This window comes from Gorilla gorilla, chromosome 3, assembly GCF_029281585.2.
Source record: "Gorilla gorilla gorilla isolate KB3781 chromosome 3, NHGRI_mGorGor1-v2.1_pri, whole genome shotgun sequence".
In the NCBI taxonomy this organism is placed as follows: domain Eukaryota; kingdom Metazoa; phylum Chordata; class Mammalia; order Primates; family Hominidae; genus Gorilla; species Gorilla gorilla.
The window spans coordinates 100104771-100125185 of record NC_073227.2 but is presented as its reverse complement, the minus strand read 5'-3'; the positions used below and the strand labels follow the sequence as shown (position 1 = coordinate 100125185).

The 20415-nt window shown below is 36.5% G+C and overlaps 1 non-coding gene across 1 annotated transcript; it reads right to left on the bottom strand.

Moving 5' to 3' along the window:
• Positions 1-19823: 19823 nt before the first annotated feature.
• On the bottom strand, positions 19824-19957 carry LOC115934457 (small nucleolar RNA SNORA75). Its single transcript, XR_004070251.1, has one exon. It is a non-coding gene; the product is annotated as a small nucleolar RNA SNORA75 (small nucleolar RNA).
• Positions 19958-20415: the final 458 nt, after the last annotated feature.

The following is a 20415-nucleotide window of genomic DNA, read 5'->3' as shown; positions in this document are numbered from 1 at the left end:
ATTAGAATGGCTCAATCCTCACTGTGAACAGAGCAACGGCATAGGGCAGCTGTATGCTCTCTTCTCTCTCCTTGTCCACACAGCACCTCTATTTTCTCAATTTAGGTCATTGATAACCCAGACCTGAAGTTCACATCAATGCCCACAAAAATGTATTTTGCTCCAAATAAGGCCTTTCTTTAGACACTTAAGACAGAAACCAAATGTCGGAGACACACACATCATGCAAGGGATGGAATATAAATTTTTGTTTGTAAAAGTAGTAAATGTTTCCCCAGTTTTGGCTTCAGGATGGTCCTGGGGTGAAAAACACTTTTAAATTGATGAGTGACATAAAGAATCTTTTTCCCTTACTTGGCTCCTGTTTTCTGCTCAGCACGGTTAGTGGTGTTATTCTCTGTCACCAGTGTTTACAAGACTACAAAGTTTTTTTGTTGTTGTTTATAATAAAATGAACATCTGTGACACTTGAAATCAGAATCAGATGGTTGATTAAATTATTAAAATTTAAAATAAACTTTGGGAAAATGTAATTTTCTGGAAGACATTTTCCATACTTCTACTTTTCCTTTCTAGTAAAAGGAGAATTTCCACAAATAAGGAAGTCATTGTGATTTATTTCTTGTGTCTCGAGATCCATTTTCCTGATAGCAGCCATTCATTTTAAATGTCTGACATGGTTTTTTTAAATATAAAGCAATAAAACATATTGCTTTGAAGTATTCTAGTTATTCAGACTGCTAAGATTGCTTTATACAAATATCAAACCGTGGGAAAATGCTAATTATTCAGAATTCTATGTTACTATTGAATAATTTGCACATTGCACAGTTATGTGTAGGTCTTGGAGGCTAGAATAATTGAAGTTTATAGTTGGAACCATTTTAGAAGTTCATCAAATCACATTTGAATTATCTCTGTGTTATCCCCCTGCTCAATTCAAGAATACTCTCTAAATTTTTCTAAAAATCTTATCAGAAACTTCTAGTGATGAGGAATGCAAGAGAGGCATTCTTATTGTTGGTTTGAACCTTCCTTCCTATAATTTTGATTCGATAGTTCTGCCTTTGAGAGCTCAGCAGAATAATTTTAATTTTGTTTTTCTTCATGATAACCTCTCAAATACTTGTCTGAGAGGCACACTTCTAGACTCATAAATTTAACAGCCATGATGGCCAATTTTATAAATGCACTTGCCACTCACTCTATACAGGGAACAATGTTGTCGCTTAGAGGCCCAATCACATCATCACAAACCGGCCAATATCCATATATGTGTCCCAAATTGTCATCCAGTCATTAATGACTAAAAGTATCTTCCCAGCAGTTAAAAAGGGATTGTGTTCTCTTGCGAATCCTGCTTATTCTCTTTTTATTGAACATAAAGTATGGCTTATTTAAAAGACATGACATCGCATCGTAAAAAGGGACTCATATACCTTTCACATTCCCCGTGGTGGAGAGTTCTTTCTTAATTACACATTAAATTCTTATATTGTCTCTTAGTCAAGTTTCTTTTTGTTGAAGTTGGCATAAACATAAGAAACAGAGGGATTATTACTATTATTTTGTATTAACAGGACTCCAGTATAGGACTGACAGGATTCAAGCAGTGTAACCAAGATTTCTCTGGGTCTCTTATCTCTGTTGGTCTCATTTACTTTCACTCCAGATAAGCTTCCTTCATGTTGCAAATGACATGGTCATAAATAGCCTCCTTGAGTTCATGTCATCCCATTTCAGTGTGCCTATGGGAATGGAAAAGTTCCTGTAACCCCTTGCATAAAAAATTACACATATATATACCATGGCCATAGGATGTGGTACCATGATTGACGAAGCCAGAATCACATGCCCAGGTTGTACCCAGGTCCCAGTAACTGGCTTCTTCTCTGATCTCTCCATCCCTTTTGTCCTCTTCTGCCCCCATCTAAATGCCATAAATGCTGCCTTGGCTTCTTTCTCATTTCAGCAGTTCACTTTTCTGTATCTTTTTTCTTGTAGTACGATTCTTACCAAAATGAGTATTTGTGTCTTAACTTTTCTGAAACTTAGTTCAACAACTATAAAGTCAGCTAACAATACCTATAAGTACTGTTACATAGTAGATTGTTGAACAAATATAAGTTCTCACTTTTCCTTATGTTTATATTAGGAAAAAGTTTTAAAGAAGGTAAATATATTGACATGGAAAGTGAAATTGTATGATTAAATGTACACATAATTAATGTGAATGCTGTGAGCTTAAAATTTGAAATTTCCCAGTGATTTTTGGAATCTTTAAGTTGGAAAAATATATTTTTGAACTTATGATGCATCTACTGTTGATTTCTGTCCCTAAAATGACCTAAAAGTTGAATACATTTATGAATACATATGTATTTAAAATCAGAGATCAATTATACCATTACACCCACAGAAATGTTCTGTTATATGGAAAGATTTAAGGCAGAGTCATTTACAATGATTAGAAAGCAAAACACAGAATTTATGATGCATGATCTGAGTTACACAAAATTTTTTATGATGCGTGATCTGAACTACCAATGTAAAAGATTCCACAGGATATTTTTGTCAGATAAGAGCTTAGCATTGCCAAGCTGTACAGATATATCTACTTAGTTTTGATAGTTAAATAAAGTACCTTTAAATTTTTTTACATGTTAAAACATCTTAAGCAATTCTTATAAACAGAGTAAATGATGTGGGAAGTGTGAAAGCACAAATGTTTTTACTCATTAGAGATGATGTTTTATAGTTTCATTACTTATGAGTTATCAGGCAGCTGTAACCTGTAAAAATGATTTTCATATATTCCTAAATATTATGTATTTTCTCTTTATTTTTGAAAACATGTAAATATGCAAATGCACATATTGAGAGAGTTTTTTTTTTTTATATTTAGTTGGTTATACCAAGTTGTTAAAATAGGGTTTTAAAATTCATTTGTTAAGACATCCCAACCATGGTATAACTGAACATGCTACCAAAATTATTTATGTTCTTACTTCTTCACAAGAAGGGTCACTTTTCCAGAGGCATAACAAACTGGCAGGTTGGGGTATAGAGAAACGTCGATAATGTCAAATACTTTTTTCACTTGAAGTATAGCAAATTGACCATAATTTTTTTTTTTTAACCAATGGGCTAAGTCAAAGGGTTAAGCAAATAGAGAAATGGAAATCTGTTTCAAACCTGTTTCCACACAATCACTTCAAAGAAGTGCATAGAGGCAGTGTTTTCAATAGGTTGTAAGAACTAGGCTGGCTTTTGGTATGAAGAAATCTATTGTGTCCATTGTAATCTGTGTAGGGTATGCCCTACCTCACATATTCTTAAGTCATATTTTTACTCCAGTTATTGTGGCAGGAACCAGTAGTGTGCAGCTGTAACCTGATAGGACCTCAGCTACACAGTAATATCTGTGCCTGCATGGAGTAGGGTGAGACAGAAATGTTAGCTAATGCCAAGTGCTATGGAGGAAAGTAAGACAAGGAAGAGGAAGAAGAGCACTAGTGTGGAGAGGGGGTGGGTGCAATTTTCAAAATGTGATCAGTGAAGACCTAACTGGGAATGTAATATTGCAACAAAGACCTGAAGGGAGAGAAGAGAGTAAGCCTCTCTGAGGGAAAGAGCCTTCCAGGCACGGAAACAGTACAAAAGCTCCAATGCAGAAGTATGGCTGGGATGTTCATGAACCCAAAGGAAGCCAGTGCTCCTTCTGTAAGAGAGTTAGCCAGAGAGACAGAAGAGTGGGAAACGAGGTGAGAGGGAAAATGGTGCCAGGATATAGAAAGCCTTCTAGGCCTTTCTGAGGATGATGGCTTAGACTATGATGAGACAGGAACTCAACAGAAAATTTTGCAAGAAGGACTGACATGATCTGGCTGATGTGTTGGGACTAGGCTGGAAGGTATGTGGACTTGTGAAAGTACAGACAAAAGTACAGACAAAATTCTTCATAACTATTCTTGAAATAATTCAGTGAAAAGATTATACTGGCTTTGTAAAGGGTGGAAGCAATAGATGGAGGCAGATGAGGTGAGAATCTAGATATATTTAGCAGGTAGAACCAATAGGATTTTCTAGCAGGCAAGATGTGAGTCAACTGACAGAGAGAGGAGTGAAGGATAACTTCAAAGTTTTAACTGAGGATTGAGAAGGAACAAGTTGCTATTAACTGAGACTGAGAAGGCTTTGACAATTGGTAGGTTTGGGGATAAAATAAGTTTGAGATACCTATTAGACATCAAAATGGAAATATAAATTAGGCAATAGGCTAAGTATATGTGTCTGGAGTTCAGAAGAGTTCCTGGAATGAATTGTAAGCTTGGGAATCATCATCATGGAGATGGTACTTAAAATAAAAAAACTAGATGAATCCTAGAGGTAGTATGTGTATGGAGAAAAGAGAGGAGGTCTGAGGACTGAGCTTTGGGTCACTCCATTGTGTAAAAGTTGAGGAATAAGGAGAAACCTGCAAAGAAGCCAGAGGAGAAGTGGATATTGTGGTGGAGAATAATGGAGAGAATGTGAAATCTTGGCAGCCAGATGAAAAGAGTTTGAACGGTGTCAAACACTGAAAAGGGAGATGAACGTTGAGAATTAACCATTGAATTTAGCAATGTGGAGGCCATTGGTGACCCTGAAGACCAGTCTCAGTAGAATGGTATGGGAAAAAGTCAGAAGGAGTTCAAGAGTTAGGGAAAAGAAAATTAAAAACTGTGAACACAAACAACTTGTAAAGAGAAGACCAGAGTGAAGTAGCTGTAAGGGGGCCCAGGAGGCCAAGAGAAGAATTCTTCTGCTAATATTGGAGAGATAAAAATATGCATGTACACTGTTAGAAGCTATTTGGTAGAGAGGGAAAACTGTGATGCAGAAGAAGAGAAAGAACTGATAGAGCTATGTACTTGAGTAGGCAAGAGGTCATGCAATCCAGGGTACAAGGAACCTTTGATAGGAGCAATTTGTACAAAATTTCAGGATGACAGGAATCTGGGAGGAATGTATTGGGCATGGAGGCAGAGAGGTGGTTAGATGTGGTGATGCAAGCTTGTAGGAGCTGTCTCTTCATTGTTTTTATTTCCCTTGTGAAATAAGAAGCAAGATTAACAGCCAAAGTAAAGATGGGAGAGGAGATGCTGATGTGTGAGGATAGAGAAGGAAGTTAGAAATGGTCCTCTAGAAATGTGGGAGAGTGAATACACTCAGAAAAGGTATATAGTTTCCGAGCAACACTAGGGGCCCATTTGACAGTGGGGCATGTACATTTAAGTTGGGTGCTTTTTTCCAGCCATGTTCAGCTGAGTGTAGGTGCAGAGTAATCAGAGTTGAACGTAATCCAGTTGAGGTTTTTGCAGCCTAAAATGATAAAATGAGAGAGGTGCAAGAGAATTGAGTTGTACACAAGAGTGATTTTCATGATAATAGTGGTTTTATATCAGATAGATACATGTTTTTGTTCAAATGAATTCTCTCGTCTGATGTTAGGCTTTCTATTGGAGATATTACATTTTATTCATCTAACTATGAAATCCCAGAATCCTTTTTTATATTTGCCTCCTTGTTATCCAAATACACTCAATCACCAAGCAGCAGCTGCCCTATCATTCCTGTCTTCATCAATTTCACTGCCACAGAAGGTAAATATAGGACCTGACAATGCATAGAGGAAACAGTGCAGGGTAAGGTGAGAAAAGCAGTCTAGGGTTACAGTATGAGGGTTCTGGAATTCTGGGTTAAAGAACAGCATTTTTTATTAAATGGGGGAGCCCAGGGACTTCTTACATGGTGACAGTCTTCCCAAAGTGAGCAACCCTAGAGAACCAGGAGGAAGGGGCATAGCCTTTTATGATCTAACCAAACAATTCTGGGTTACAGAGTAATATTCTTAATTACACAAGACAGCATTGATTCTCTTTGATATGATTTGGCTATGTGCCCACCCAAATCTTACCTTGAATTGTAATAATCCTCATATGTCAAGGGTGGGGCCAGGTGGAGATAACTGAATCATGGGGGCAGTTTCCCCCTTAATCTTCTCATGGTAGTGAATAAGTCTCATGAGATCTGATGGTTTTATAAATGGGAATTCCCCTGCACAAGCTCTCTTGCCTGCCACCATGTAAGACGCGCCTTTGCTTCTCCTTTGCCTTCCGCCATGATTGTGAGGCCTCCCCAGCCATGTGGAACTGTGAGTCCATTAAACCTCTCTCCTTTATAAATTATCCAGTCTTTTGTATGTCTTTATTAGCAGTATGAAAACAGACTAATATACTCTTTCAATAAAGTGAATCTTAGTATCACACATGCTTTAGAAGAATTAATTTTCAAATTAAATGATATTGGGGAGAGATCAGAGGTATGGATAAAAACAGAAGGCTTTTATATTTGTTCAAGATAGGAGATAATACTAGTTAGAAATACAGTAGTAGCACGCAAATGGAGAGAGGGTGACTGATGAAAAGATATTGTAGAGAAAAAAGAGTCTTGACACCTAGCTGAAGGTGAGTATCAGGGAGAGGAAGGAAGTTAAAACTGTCTCTCTGCATGATTGCCATACTTTGCTCATGAATTCCTGGTCAGGAATTTTTGGAAGGGCTTAGCTAGGCAGTTGCTTTGAGTCTCTCATCCAGGTGCAGTCAGATGAGGACTGGGGCTGCAGTTACCTGAAGACAAAGTTGGAATAGACATAAAAGATAGTTCAACTACATGCTGGCTGCTGGCTCCTGGCTGCTGCTGGGAACTCAATTAGGATGGTTGCCTTTATAGACTACATATAGTCTTTCTTGGATGGTTGGACTTCTTCCATGGCAGAAGCCTTCCCCAGAGTGAACGCCCCAAGAGAACCAGGAGACTTCAAAGCCTTTTCTTACCTAACCTCAGAAGTCACACAGCTTCATTTACATCATATTCCATCGGCCAAACCAGTTGTAAGTCCTCCTAGATTCAATGGGAGGAGATTATAGACCACCACATTCTTGGAAGAAGTATCAAAGAACTTTTGGCCATTTAAAAAGAAATGTCCCTCCCACAGTAAAATGGGAATAGCTTATTACACTTGTCCATTTTGCTCTTTCCCCCAGATGACTATTAACTAATTAATTATACCTAATTAATACGTTCATCCTGAAAACTTTCAATCTTGGCTCTGCAAATTAGTAGCTGTGTGAACTTGGAAAAATTATACAATATATCTATACCTCAATTTTCTTCTCTGGAAAATGGGAATACATTAGTGCCTACCTCATAATATTGTTGTGAGGATTAAATGAGATAGTCTCTAAAAAGTCCTTACTTCTTCTTATGGTAAGCACTCAGTACATATGAGCTGTTAGTTTTTGATGAGCATGGTCAAGCAGATTCAAATAGAGAGATTCCAATGGAATGTTATCACCATATTTATTAAGCACTAAGTATGAGTAAGGATTCCATGCATACTAAAACATATTCCCCAGTCTTCCAAATAATCCTTCGGGGTTGTGTTTTTATTGCTGATTTACAAATGAGAAAACTGGGCCTCAAAAACATTACACATCTCCCTTTATAAATCACAGCCAGTAAACTTACACAGTGGAAACTTGAAATTATCAAGGAATAAATTAATGGTTTTGCAAAAAGCTTTACTCTAAAGAGGCATCAGCAAACTCCAGCCTACTGCCGGTTTTTGTAAATAAATTTTATCAGCACACAGCCACGCCCATTTGTTTACATATTTTCTATGGCTGCTTTCACACTTCAACAGCAGTGTTGAATAATTGCAATAGGAACTTTATGGCCTACAAAGGCTAAAATATTTACTATCTGGCCTTTTATGGGAAAAAGTTTGCTAACTTCTGCTCTAAAACATAAAAGAAAGTGTCCTAAGAGGAAGTTTTTGAACCGACTGTGGCCTTTGCTGAGTAACTGAACCACATAACATGTAATGGAAATCGATAATATTTACAGAGTGATATGTATAAAAAGGCCAAATTTCTCAGTGAAATTAGAGAGCAAATCTTACCCTTCATTCCCTACTTCCAGAGATGTTCCCTAACACAAGACAAAAATACATGAACTGCACCCAGATTTAAACATTAATTTTGGGATGTTTGCCAGACCAGATGGTTAGAAAAGCTAAGTACCATTGATTTATTTCTTACCCTTTAGAAAGCAACATTAGAGACAACGGACCTTATCAGAACAAATGAGAATAAACAACAGAATGCAGATCAGAGGAGAATTAAGAACAAATGCTATTGGATTTTATTATGCTATAATTAATTTTGTATGTAGAAAAAGCACTAATTATTAGCAAATTGTAAACTGCATCAACCAAGCTTTAATGTTGTATATTACATTATGACTATAATTTGCAGTACCCCGAGAATGTTCTCTTCTTGCAAATGCAATTAATCATCTATCAAATATATTTTCAGTATTTAGTAAATGTTAGAAGCTTGGAAAACAGAGATTAATAACACTTGATCTCAGCAAACATTATTGCCATACAGTAATGATTTCCATTGTAAAGGTGTGACAGTGGCTTTTACATTCTCTTGGATCAGAGACCCTACTGAGAATATGATCACAGCTGCAAATCCTATTTCCAGGAAAAACAAAATGTGCACTGGTACTTACCAAGAAAATATTACATACAATTGCAAGAGGGTTTAGATTTCCTGCAGGTCATTCATGCAATCCACACAGGCTTAACCTCATTTTTAGAATCTTTGTGGTATAGCATGGGCACAAATGAAAGAGTGAGGCAGTGTATATGTATTTAGAGTGTGTGTGTGTGTGTGTGTGTGCACGCGCGCATGTGTGAGTTGGGAAGGAAGACAAAGCTTCAGAAAGAAGTTGGGTCTTAGCTTCTTCTTCAGGAGATTAAGATGGAAAAATATTTTCTAGGTAGAAGGACTGGCTTACGGAAAAGTAATGAGATGTGATTTGGCAGGGGAATTCAGCAAATCAAGGCAGTTTAGTGTGAATGACACAACTTTAGAGTGAAAGAATAAAGCTTTGGAAGAAGAGGCTGGAAAGAGGCTAGAGATTGGATCACAGAAGTTTTCGAATATTACATCAGAGTGACGGTCTTTTATTCTTGATGGATCATACAGCCCTAAAGGGGATGCACACTGTAAGACATGCCATTCACCAGAGAACATTTAAGGACATATATTTGTTTCAGCCTGGTTGTTTATTGTTTATTTTCTCTTTTCTGTGTTTCTTTTTTTAAAATTCAGTATGTGCTAATAAACAAAGATCCTTATGTGTAACATATCATAGAATTTGTTTTAATTTTGTAGCAATCCTGATGAGTAGATTTTATTTTACCTGTTTTACCAGCAGGAAAACTGAGACCTATAGAGGTAACTAACAGGATCAAGCCCACATAGCTGAAAGTGGCAAAGCTGAGAATTAAATATCTTTTTTTTTTTTCTGACTCCAGGTTCTATACTTTTTCCCCTGGGCTAGGATACTGAGCCTAATAATTTTTTTTCCATAAAAATAACTGATAATCTCTGGCTAATGTAGAACACTACCTTAGAGCCAGTCAGATTATTAATTAAAATCATACTTTAAAAAAGTCCAAGAATTTTGAAGGGAATAGGATTTGTTTCTCTTTTCAGTGATCCCTTTACCCTTACCGGCCCTTATTTAGTTTTTTATTTTGGTAAAGAAAAAGTTGGAGGTAGGCTTATAGCTGGGGTTTAACTGAGCAAACTGGACAGACTGGGAAGGCTAAGACCTGGATTACAAGGTGCTGGGAATTTCTTTCCATCGCAAATTCTAAGCAACAGACAAAATTGCAGTGCAATAGAGAGACAATAACTTAAGAATTTAAAAAAAATGTTTTAAGTCTTCTCCTACAGGAGTGAAAATATATAATGACATAACCACAATGTGAAGAAGGCATTGATGGCCAAGGAATAGCAGAAACTTGAAATAGTTGCAAATACAGTCTTCTCCAGTATCAAGTATGGCTTGGAAGTCTCTCTCTTAGCTTTGCTTTTTGGCATAATCGATAATTTCTAGATGGCCTTCCCAACATTTGAACCTAGTCAGCTCATCAGTTCTTATTGAAACTACATACCAATTAAATACCACAGATTTTGTGATGATAGAACAAGGAGGAAGGGGCAATGCACAAGTGAATTTTGGTTGGGATGAGATTTAGAACACTGTCATGAGGAACATCAGGCTGAGGCATGGCACAAGGAGTGACACTTTAACATCAGATGAGTGCCACTTAAGGATATTCAAAATCTAATAGAAAAGGAAAAGATGATGTTTGAAAGCGTCAAAAGGGAAGAGGCTTCAGTGGATGAATCTGGTTTGGTTTGTAATTGTGCTCAGGGCCTGCTCTGATTATAATACAATATGACTCATCCCTTGGTAAAATAATTTATAATGAAGCTCATGGAATCATACTGACAAGAAAGGAGGGAAACATCAAAGGCACCTCCTCATGTGCCATAAATGACAGGAAGAACATCTGGAACAGAACATGCTGGGTGCTGTTTGTCTGTGTGCCCCCTTCTGTGAGGAGAACCTCCTATCCTGTTAACTTAGAGCCAGGCAAACCACAGCTCTGTTTACATGGAAGTTGCTGTGACCTTCCCGGCATGCTTTCCTGTCAGCTGGATCCCAAGCATAGCCCCATTTCACAGCCTTGCATCATTTTCTCGGAACACAGCCATGTGGAGAGGGAACAGCTGGGAAGGGATGGCTGAAAAAATCCCCAAGGATTCTATAGAGGGTCTAGAAATCCTCTTTTTACCAAGTAAACTTAAGGATCCTGAGGTTACTTTTATCAAACACAATGTCAGTGTGAGGAGAAAGAAAAAAACAACAAAATGCAAGTTTGAGTGATGTGACCACATTGCAGGGCAAAAAACTTTTGTAAACAAGGCTTAAAGTTTTGTATATGTTTTAGCATTTGGTTATATGATGACACACATGTTTACCAAAGCCTAAGAACAGATGCTCTTGATACAACAATAGGGCATAAAGTCCTGCAGAAAATACATACATTCCCATTGTGTTTTAATCATTGAAATCCGTATTTTAAGGGTTCTTTCAATGGTTCAGTGTCACTCTTCACATTGTGATTCATTTTTAAAAAATCTCATTTTTTTAAAAAATGATCCTTTAGAACTGTTGATGTATCCATAATACAAAATGAAAGTATGTTTCAGTTGTTATCATGCAATTTTATCTTATTCCTCTATATTGAAATAACCAATGACTAACGCATATCTCAGAGATACATGAGGCAATTTTTCCCCTCTATTTTGGCTCTTTAAATGGATTTCATTGCTGCTTTATAATTCACAAGCTGAGAGTTATTGTGAACATTTTTAATCTCTCTGTGCCTGAGTCATTACACCTACAAAATAGAGATGATATCAGAATCTACTTCACACAGTTGTTTGAGAATTAAATAGAATAATATATGTAAAATACTTAGCAAAGTGCTTGTGACATAGAAAGTCCTCAGTAAGTGCTACCTATAATAATCTTTATCATCATCATAATTCATTCGAATGAATATCATTTAAATAATGATAGCCTCTCTTCTAGTGGGTCAAGGATACACTAATTTTAAAATAAGTTTTATGTTTATGATAGCATTTAACTTCTGTTATTAATTTCACAGTTATCACTACTATCTAATTTGAGAAAACAAAAAATGTCAGCACCCTCCAAATTTAGTTAGTAAGGGAGTTATAGATAATGGGGAGCTTTTGGAAAACTTATCTCAAACTCTAAAAATGTTCAGTTTTAACTTTCAGGCATGATAAAATATTTGAATTGTGACAAATCTGAAAATCTCAGTAACTAAAGTTTGTTGATAATCATATTTGCAATCACATACTTCATCTAACCTTTAAAACTAATATGTCAACACAGAGTTTTAAGGTTTTAAAATTTGTTTATTCAAAGAAAACCTGGAAGCGTGTATCCCACTGTGAAATGCTCAAAAAAATATGCCAAGCAGAGGAAGTTGAAAACAATGTTTGTGAATTCTGAATTCATCTTGTTTGCTATGTTTTAGGGCACCAGATTCTCAAGCTTTTTGAGAAATGCTCAGAGATGAGTGGAAAGTGTTTTGAAATCAGAAATGACATGTGTCAGTGTCTATCTTCCATAACAGGGAGACTTCCCTTTGTGTAAAGGGCAGCCAAGCATTGTCTTTGGCTCTTCTTGCACACATCCCGATGACATAAATGGGAGGGTCAGATTGAAATCTTTCCAGACTTGGATACATCATGTTTTGAACTCTTTAGATCTAGATATTATGATAATTTCCAGGCTTAGAATTAGAAATAATGAGAATTAAATGCCCTCATTAGGTACTTTTCTAAAGGTTTCAAACATAACTTAATTGGGCCAACTCCTGATGTAATAAACAAGGAAAGTTTCCCACATCCCTGTGTAGAAGTATACTGCATCAACATGATTAATATTTTCTTGTTCCAGAAATTCTTTTACTTTGGCTTACCATGACCTTAGATTCCCTAATAGTCACTTGTTTACATATTTTTTCTATTTTAAATTATTTTATTTTATTTTTGTGGGTACATACTAGGTGTATATATTTGTGGAGTACACAGACGTTTTGATACAGGCATACAATGTACAACAAACACATCATGAAGGATGGGGCATTCATCCCCTCAAGTATTTACCCTTTGTCTTATATCAAGTGAAATAATCCAGGCCTAACAATCATTTGTTTTAGACATCCTCTGAAACCAGATTCTAAGACAAAGCTTCTGTAGAGGTAGTTTATTTATGAAGCAATCTTTGAAAGCAAGAAGTGGTGAAAGATTGAATAGGAAAGAGGAAAAGCAAATGCAATAATGCATTATTGAGTCTGCCACAGCAGCAGTGCCCAGTTCTATGGGTCACTGTGAAGAGTTTTATGGTATGTGCTTCAGAATTGGTCCAAAAGGAGTAGAGAAGATATCCTTCCTTTAGCTTCGGTGTCCCATTGGTCAAGGAAGACCTCGCTGATATTTACTCCCTTGCACTTCTGAATGATGCATAAGTTCTTGCAGAATTTCCATGCGGGCACATCAAAACCAAGCATAACCAACCAACCAAACAAAACCCAGCTGGAATTGAGAGATATTTAGTCCAAGCCTGTATCAAGTGCTGTCAGTTTGCACTTTTGGGAAACTAATTGAAACCTTCAAAGAACTGATCAACAGCGCAGTCTTGGAGTAGGCTATAAAGAAGATTCGAGGTAGAGCCCAAGAGGTATCATTCCTTTTACCTACAGTTCATCTCTTTCACCTCTCAGTTATTCTTATTCCCTCCAGTCCATCACAGACTCTTTTTCAAGGTAGTGACCAAACTTGCAAGGATTTAATAACAGAGTTGAACTAATAGTAGAGTTGAATGAACTACAGTCGTCACTAGTCATAGCTAGTCCTAAAGCCACGATCAATATTTTCTCTTTTCCACCATCTATTTTGAATTTTCCTTATATTTGTCCAGTAGCTGGTCTAGTTGTATGCCTCGTAGAGAGATCCCAGGACTAAGGGTGTGAAGCCCTAGTTTCCTTGCCCTTGCTGGACTGTGGTCACTGAAGTTGCTGATTCTGTTATCACTGAGTGTAGAAGCTCCAAAAGACATCCCAGTGAGTCTCCTCCTTTCGAGATACATTCTTGCATGATCTCAATGTGTAACAGCAATTCTGATTCCTCATGGAAATCAAGGTCAATTATTATCCCCAGTGTAGTTAACTCTTTGTCTACTGATCCTCCAGCATCATGAGTTCAGCACGACCAGTGACAGTCATAGCTTCAAGCATAGTAGAACCCTTAAAGTGATACACTGATGGAAGCAGTCCATCCTAGGAAATAGGACTTCTAATACAACCTAAAATGGCAGTGACAGGAAGCACATATTCTGAAAGTGAGCCACCGAGAGTGATGGTGAAAATCACCAACGCTACTTCTACCTTTGGTTTCCAAACCTGTGTACATTTTCTACTGGGGATACAGGACTGGGAATGGGCTATTGGTTCAGAGTACAAGCCACATTCTAAGGGACTGCATCCCAACCTCACAAGATGTTATCCTTGAGCTGTTGCCTTTGCAAAGCCACTTAACATCATATCCTATTGTTTCATCAGACTAACTGCTTCTGGGTGATGAGGTGTCTAATAGGTCCAATGGATTCTGTGAGTATGTACACATTCTTACATCTCCTTTGCTGTTAGTGTCTACTAGTGTGAGGCAATGTTGTATGTAATACCATATCAATGGTTCAGGTAAATAATAGTAGTGTTGGAAAAATTTTCTGTAGGTATGAAATGAAAACCCAGATTTCAATTGAAATTAGACAGTTGGATAGTCTCCTCAGGGATGGTGTCACATTGCTGCTAGTGTTAAGGCATTCCATAGAGGCAGTAACTATCTCATTTGTGGTAAGTGAAAGCCCATGCTATTTAGTCCTCTATCCCCATTTAGTCCTGTATCTCATTATGTTAGGGTTATCCTCTATCCTTGAGTCAATAGCCATTTCATTCATGACTCATTATGTCAGCACCAATGTGGCTGAGTAAATAAGATGGTTGACACCCAAAGGAGGGATCATCTTGTCCGTTGGTTGTTGGGTGCCTATTCTGTGATGGATGCTCTTCAGTGGGTATTAATGTGAGTCATGATATTTGCATATTCACATACTCTGTGCCCACTTCCATTATTTTATCCACTTCCTTCTTTTCCAGACTTCTATGCCTCTGATCTTTGATTATTGTTCCTTCAGGTGCAGGAGTCAATGCCTGAATTGGGACAAGAGGCCCAGACTTTTATACCACTTCAAGTGCTAGCTTTTGAGTGAGCCATCTTTGACATCAAGTCCAGTTGGGCTTTCAGATGACTGCAGTTCCAGACAACATCTGAGTACAAACATTTCAGAGCCCCATAGAGTAAATGGTCTAGCCAAGCCCTAGCCTAACAAATGAGGGACGAAGTAAAGTGTTTGCTTCCATAGGTTGGGGGTAATTTGTTAGGCACCAAAAAAACTAGAATCGGTTACTATGTGCCAAGTACTCTGCTCCATCTCCATGCATTATCTCAGTCAACATCTTTACTCCTGACAACACTGCAAAATAAGTGTTATTTTCATTTTAGAGATGAGGAAAGTAAGCTTCAAAGAGGTTAACATTCTTGCAATGCCACGCAGCTAAGAAGAGAAAGAGGTGAAATTCAAATCCAGTCTAACTGTTACCTGAGAAATAAGATTAAAAGAAACAAATTTACAGAGTAACGCCCACTCTTTAAGCAGGAAAAAAATTGGCAACATACATGATATTAATTGATTTAGAAATACCCATGTTCAATAAAATAATTACAACATCTTCTAGAGTTCAGCATGCACAGGCTGGAAATGAAAAATTTGGCTGAGAGGGCCCTAGTGAAAAACAAATTTAACTATTACCATATGAATGTTGTTGCCTGAATAGTGTTGATGCCAAATTGCTGAGCAAAAGGTATTGGAAATAATCTGTAACAATTTTTGTAAAGATGTTTTGGCATGAAAATGAGGAGCCATTTTATTTTGAAATACTGAAAAGCATGAGTGAAAACATAATTAGTATCCATAAAATGTGAATAAATAGAGTGCTTTGCTTTAAGTGACCTTTGATGACTTTTAGTTCTTTCTTTCTTTATATATTTTTTTCTTTTTGAGACAGAGTCTCACTCTGTTGGCCAGGCTGGAGTACAGTGGCACACGATCTCAGCTCACTTCAGCCTCTGCCTCCTGAATTCGAGTGATTCTCCTGCCTCAGCTCCCGAGTAGCTGGGATTACAGGCATGTGCCACCACACCCAGATAATTTCTGTATTTTTAGTAGAGAAGGGGTTTCACCATATTGGCCAAGCTGGTCTTGAACTCCTGACCTCAGGTGATACACCTGCCTCAGCCTCCCAAAATGCTGGGATTATAGACATGAGTCACTGCACCTGGCCAATTCTAGTTCTTTAATATGCCATTACCTATTTAACCTAATCCCCCAAAAGGAGAAATCAGTTTCTTTCCTTATCATAGTTCATAGGTCTAATTTATCATGCTTTGTAGGTCTATTGTCAAAACAGAAATATCAAATTTCTTCAGTGGTTCTTTCCTATATCCTTCTATATAATATTTGGTACTTAGGGAATAGGTTGGATGTTCAGGTTAAATTTATTAGGATTTGATTTGCTTGATCCATGGTTGTCAAATATGAGAGTGCATAGGGTGATCTTGGAATGCATAATAAAACTGTAAATTCCTGGGCCACATTGCCAGAGATTCTGTTGGAAAGGCTACAGGTTGAGGCCAAGAGATCTACTTGTAAGGAAGACTCTTAGAATTTCTATTGCATATGGCCTGAGTATCATATTTGGACAAACATTTTCCTAGGTATTATGCCAGTAATTTCATTAACTGCTATCAGATTAGAGGATGCCAGTCACCATAAACTGCCAAATGTGTAGAGGTCATACATTTAAAGGTACATGCTTTCTAAAAAACAACAACAACAACGACAACAACAACAAAACTACATTACCTTAAAAAATATTCAAAATAAATTAAATCCCTAAAGTATACATAAAATGATTATTATAACTACTTGGAATATTGCTTAAAATAGTTATATCAAGATTTAAAGTTGTGCAACAACCTTAGCACAAAATGTTTTCTTTATAATATGGATGATATTTAGGTATAATTACATATTAATATGTAGTATATTACCTATAATATGTCATAATTATATAGAAAATATAACAGCTGTATTACTATACATTAAGTAAAATAATTATTATTTACTTTAACTTTGCTATTAGCTTAATTAAAATTGCAAGGAAACTTGCAAATATAGATAATAAAAAATAGTCAAGGTTTAAGCAGTTACATAGTACTCACAAGCTGACTATTTATTTATGTGTTCTCAATTGCCTAGAAGTATCAAAAGTCAATATAAAGTCTATATGTGTTTTTATTGCCTTAATAGCTCTTGGACTTGATTTATCTTTACCTATATATCCTTGTCTTTCAGGCTTTCCCTCCAGTAATTCTACATAGAATTTCCCCTCATCATCTGTGAAATAGTTATGCCTTATCTCAAAATGATCACCATCTGAAATGAAAAATACAAAGGACAGAGTCTTAAATTTTCCCTGAAGAATTCAATTTTGTATTAATCCAACAGCTAATCTATTAAGTAATCCTTATTACTAGACATTCCCTCAATACTAAGAATATAAAACAAAACAGAACATCTGCTCTCTAGGATACCTGTTAAAATAGTCCTCTGCACCTTGAAATCTTGAGTAAATTATCTCAATGTTTTTTGAAGGAATCAGTTTCCTCTTGTATCTTTTTTTTTGCTATTAAATGAACTAGTATAATACGTTAAGAGAAGGGGCTTTGAAGTCTGCATTTCTAAGAACTCTATTCAAATCTTCTCCCAGCAATGACTTGTACTATAGAATAATAACAGCTTTCTCATCTATAAAATAAACGACTTTCTCATCTATACAATAAAAATAATAATGTTTCATCCATAAAGTTTTTTTGTCAAAGTAATTCAAAGACTAGTATCTATCTATCTATGTATCTATGTATCTATCTATCTATATTTTTTGAGAGTCCCACTCTTTTGCCCAGGCTGGAGTGCAGTGGTGCTACCTCAGCTCACTGCAACCTCCGCCTCTTGGGCTCAATGAAAAATATACAGAAAGTAAAGAAATATTAATTTAAAAAAATCTACTAAATCTTGGCAAAAGCAGCAAGAGCTTGTGGTATTTGAACCAAGACACACTCCCCGCTTTGCCCTCCCACATCAGCAAGATGCAAACTCCACTCCAGATTTGTACAGCTAAGAACACAGGGTTGCCTCTAATCTCAGCTCCAGGTCAGAGTGCTATTCTCCTAAGAAGGGCAGGACATTAGCATTTCTCATGCTGCTCCTAGCTACTTGTTCTGAGGTTAAATTCTGTGTAAGTAAAATTGAGAGATGAGAGCTCCTTCCTTCCCACCCCCACAACCTCAAGCCCCCCATGCATGGAACAGAGACTCTAACTCCTTGGGCATAACTCCACTAGAATATTGGAGCCTGTCTTTCCCTTGGCTTGTAAGGTAGAGATTCCAGGCTAAGAGAGGCAAGCTTATAAGACCTGAAGCTACTCCCTGTGCCCTTCTATTCAATATTCAGCTTCCAAAACAGTGGAACTGCTACTCAGACAGGGAAATGCACATTATCCCTATGCCCAGGTCCAGAACTATGGCTCATAGATTTTGCCCAGGGTGGGAGAATCAGGCTATAAAAACAATCTGAATCTCTTCCCAAGAGGACTGACTTCATTTGCAATACAGTGTGGAAAATTTTAATCCTAAATACGATCTCAGAAAAGTGGGGATTGTAGTGACAGGCAATTGGGAGAAAAGTGGTAGATTCTTTGGGGATATAAGCTAAAATATTGACTGGCTAGTTTGTCAGACAGAGCCACAGAAAGAGACAGCATGGAGGAACCCTTCATAGGCCAGATCAAATTTCAAACACTACCTCTGAAGCTATTCCTTCAAAGAAGTCTGCATTTGACTGGATCAGTCTGCTGAGAAATTCATACTCCAGCACATTGCTGAAAACAATAGAACAATAATCTGGCAATTATTGGGCTTAACAGCTGGGTGTGGTCAGGGAAAGAGTCAAGGAGATATCTGTTAAAACTACTGTCATTCCAGTGTGATCACAGACTCTTCAAGTCCAAAAAACAGCATTACAAGTTTCCTGAGCAGGAAGGGGTGTGGTAGGTAATATACTTCACTAAAATAATTCAGTCAGTCACTAAACAAATAAAAATCAATAACAATTTCAAGCCCTGGAGGGGAGGAACAAATACCCAGAATTGCTATATTATCTATAATGTTCTTTGCAACAAAAGTTACAAGACCTACAAAGAAAAAGAACATATGATTCATATACTGGAAAAATACCTCACATACTATAAACTACCTGTGTAAATGAGCAGATATCAGGTTTGACAAAGATTTCTAAATAGCCATTATAAATATCTTCAAAGAAAACTATGATAAAATAAGTAAAGGAAGGTGTAATGATAATGATGCAAGAAATAGAGAATATAGAGACAGATTTTTTTTAAAAAAAGAAACAAATGGTAATTCTGGATTTGAAAACTTAATTACTGAAGTAAAAAATTCACTAGAGAGGCTCAACAGTATATTTGAACAAGCAGAAGAAAGAATTAGCAATATCAAAAATTGATAAAAATTATGCAATCTGAAAAACAGAAAGGAACAAAAAGAGTATTTGAAGAAATGATAGCTAAAATATTACCAAATGTATTGGAAAATATTAATTTATGCATCTAGGAAGCTCAACAAATTTCAAGTAGGATGAATGCAAAGAGATTCACAGACAAGTCATAGTGAAAATGCTGAAAGCCAAAGGCAAGGACAAAAATCTTGAAAGCACCAAGAGAAAAGTGACTCATTATTTACAAGGGAACTTCAAGAAGATTAAAGTTAAATTCTCATCAGAAAAAATGGAGGCCACAGATGGGAAGGGAGGTAAAGACAGGATGGATAACACAATCAAAGCACTCAAAGGAAAAAAAAACCTTTCAACCAAGAATCCTATGTACAGCAAAACTATCAAAATTGAAATAGGAAAATGACATTAAAAGATAAACAAAAAGTGAACTGATTTGTTGTTAGTAGACCTACCTTACAAGAAATACTTAGGAAAATTTTTTAGGCTAAAAGCAAGTGACCTCATTTTTCTTTTCTTTGATTTCTAATTTTTTTTTACCATAATATCTCACAAGACAGCCAAATATACTCCTGTAAAGACAGAAGGCAAAAGTAATGCTAGTTCTGTGATTCTCTCTGCTCATATGAATCCATAAGCTGCCACCAACAGACAGAAAGAAGCTCAGTGAGAAGTCTGACCTCATTTTTTGAATCCACACAGATAAACAAAGAGTACCTGAAAATGTAATTGTGTGATCACAAGAGTATAAACACATATTTCTTCTCTTGACTGATTTAAAAGGCAACTGGATGAAACAAAATAAAATGTATACAATGAATATAGAAATGTAATACATTTGCCAATAACAGCACAAAAAAAGTGGGTGGAAACACAGCTCAATTAGGCTATGAAAGTGACTCCATATGGTAACTCAAATCTACAAAAACAAATAGATCCAGAAATGATAAATAAAAAGGCTAGTATAACAAAAGCTATAAATATATACTTGTTCTCCTCTCCTTTAATAGCTTCTTTAAAATGCTTAAATTATATTGAGTAATAATTATAATCATGAAATGTTGAGCTTGAGACATTTATAGAGTGAAATATGTATAATAATAGTATTATAAAAGAGGAAAGACAACGGTGCTA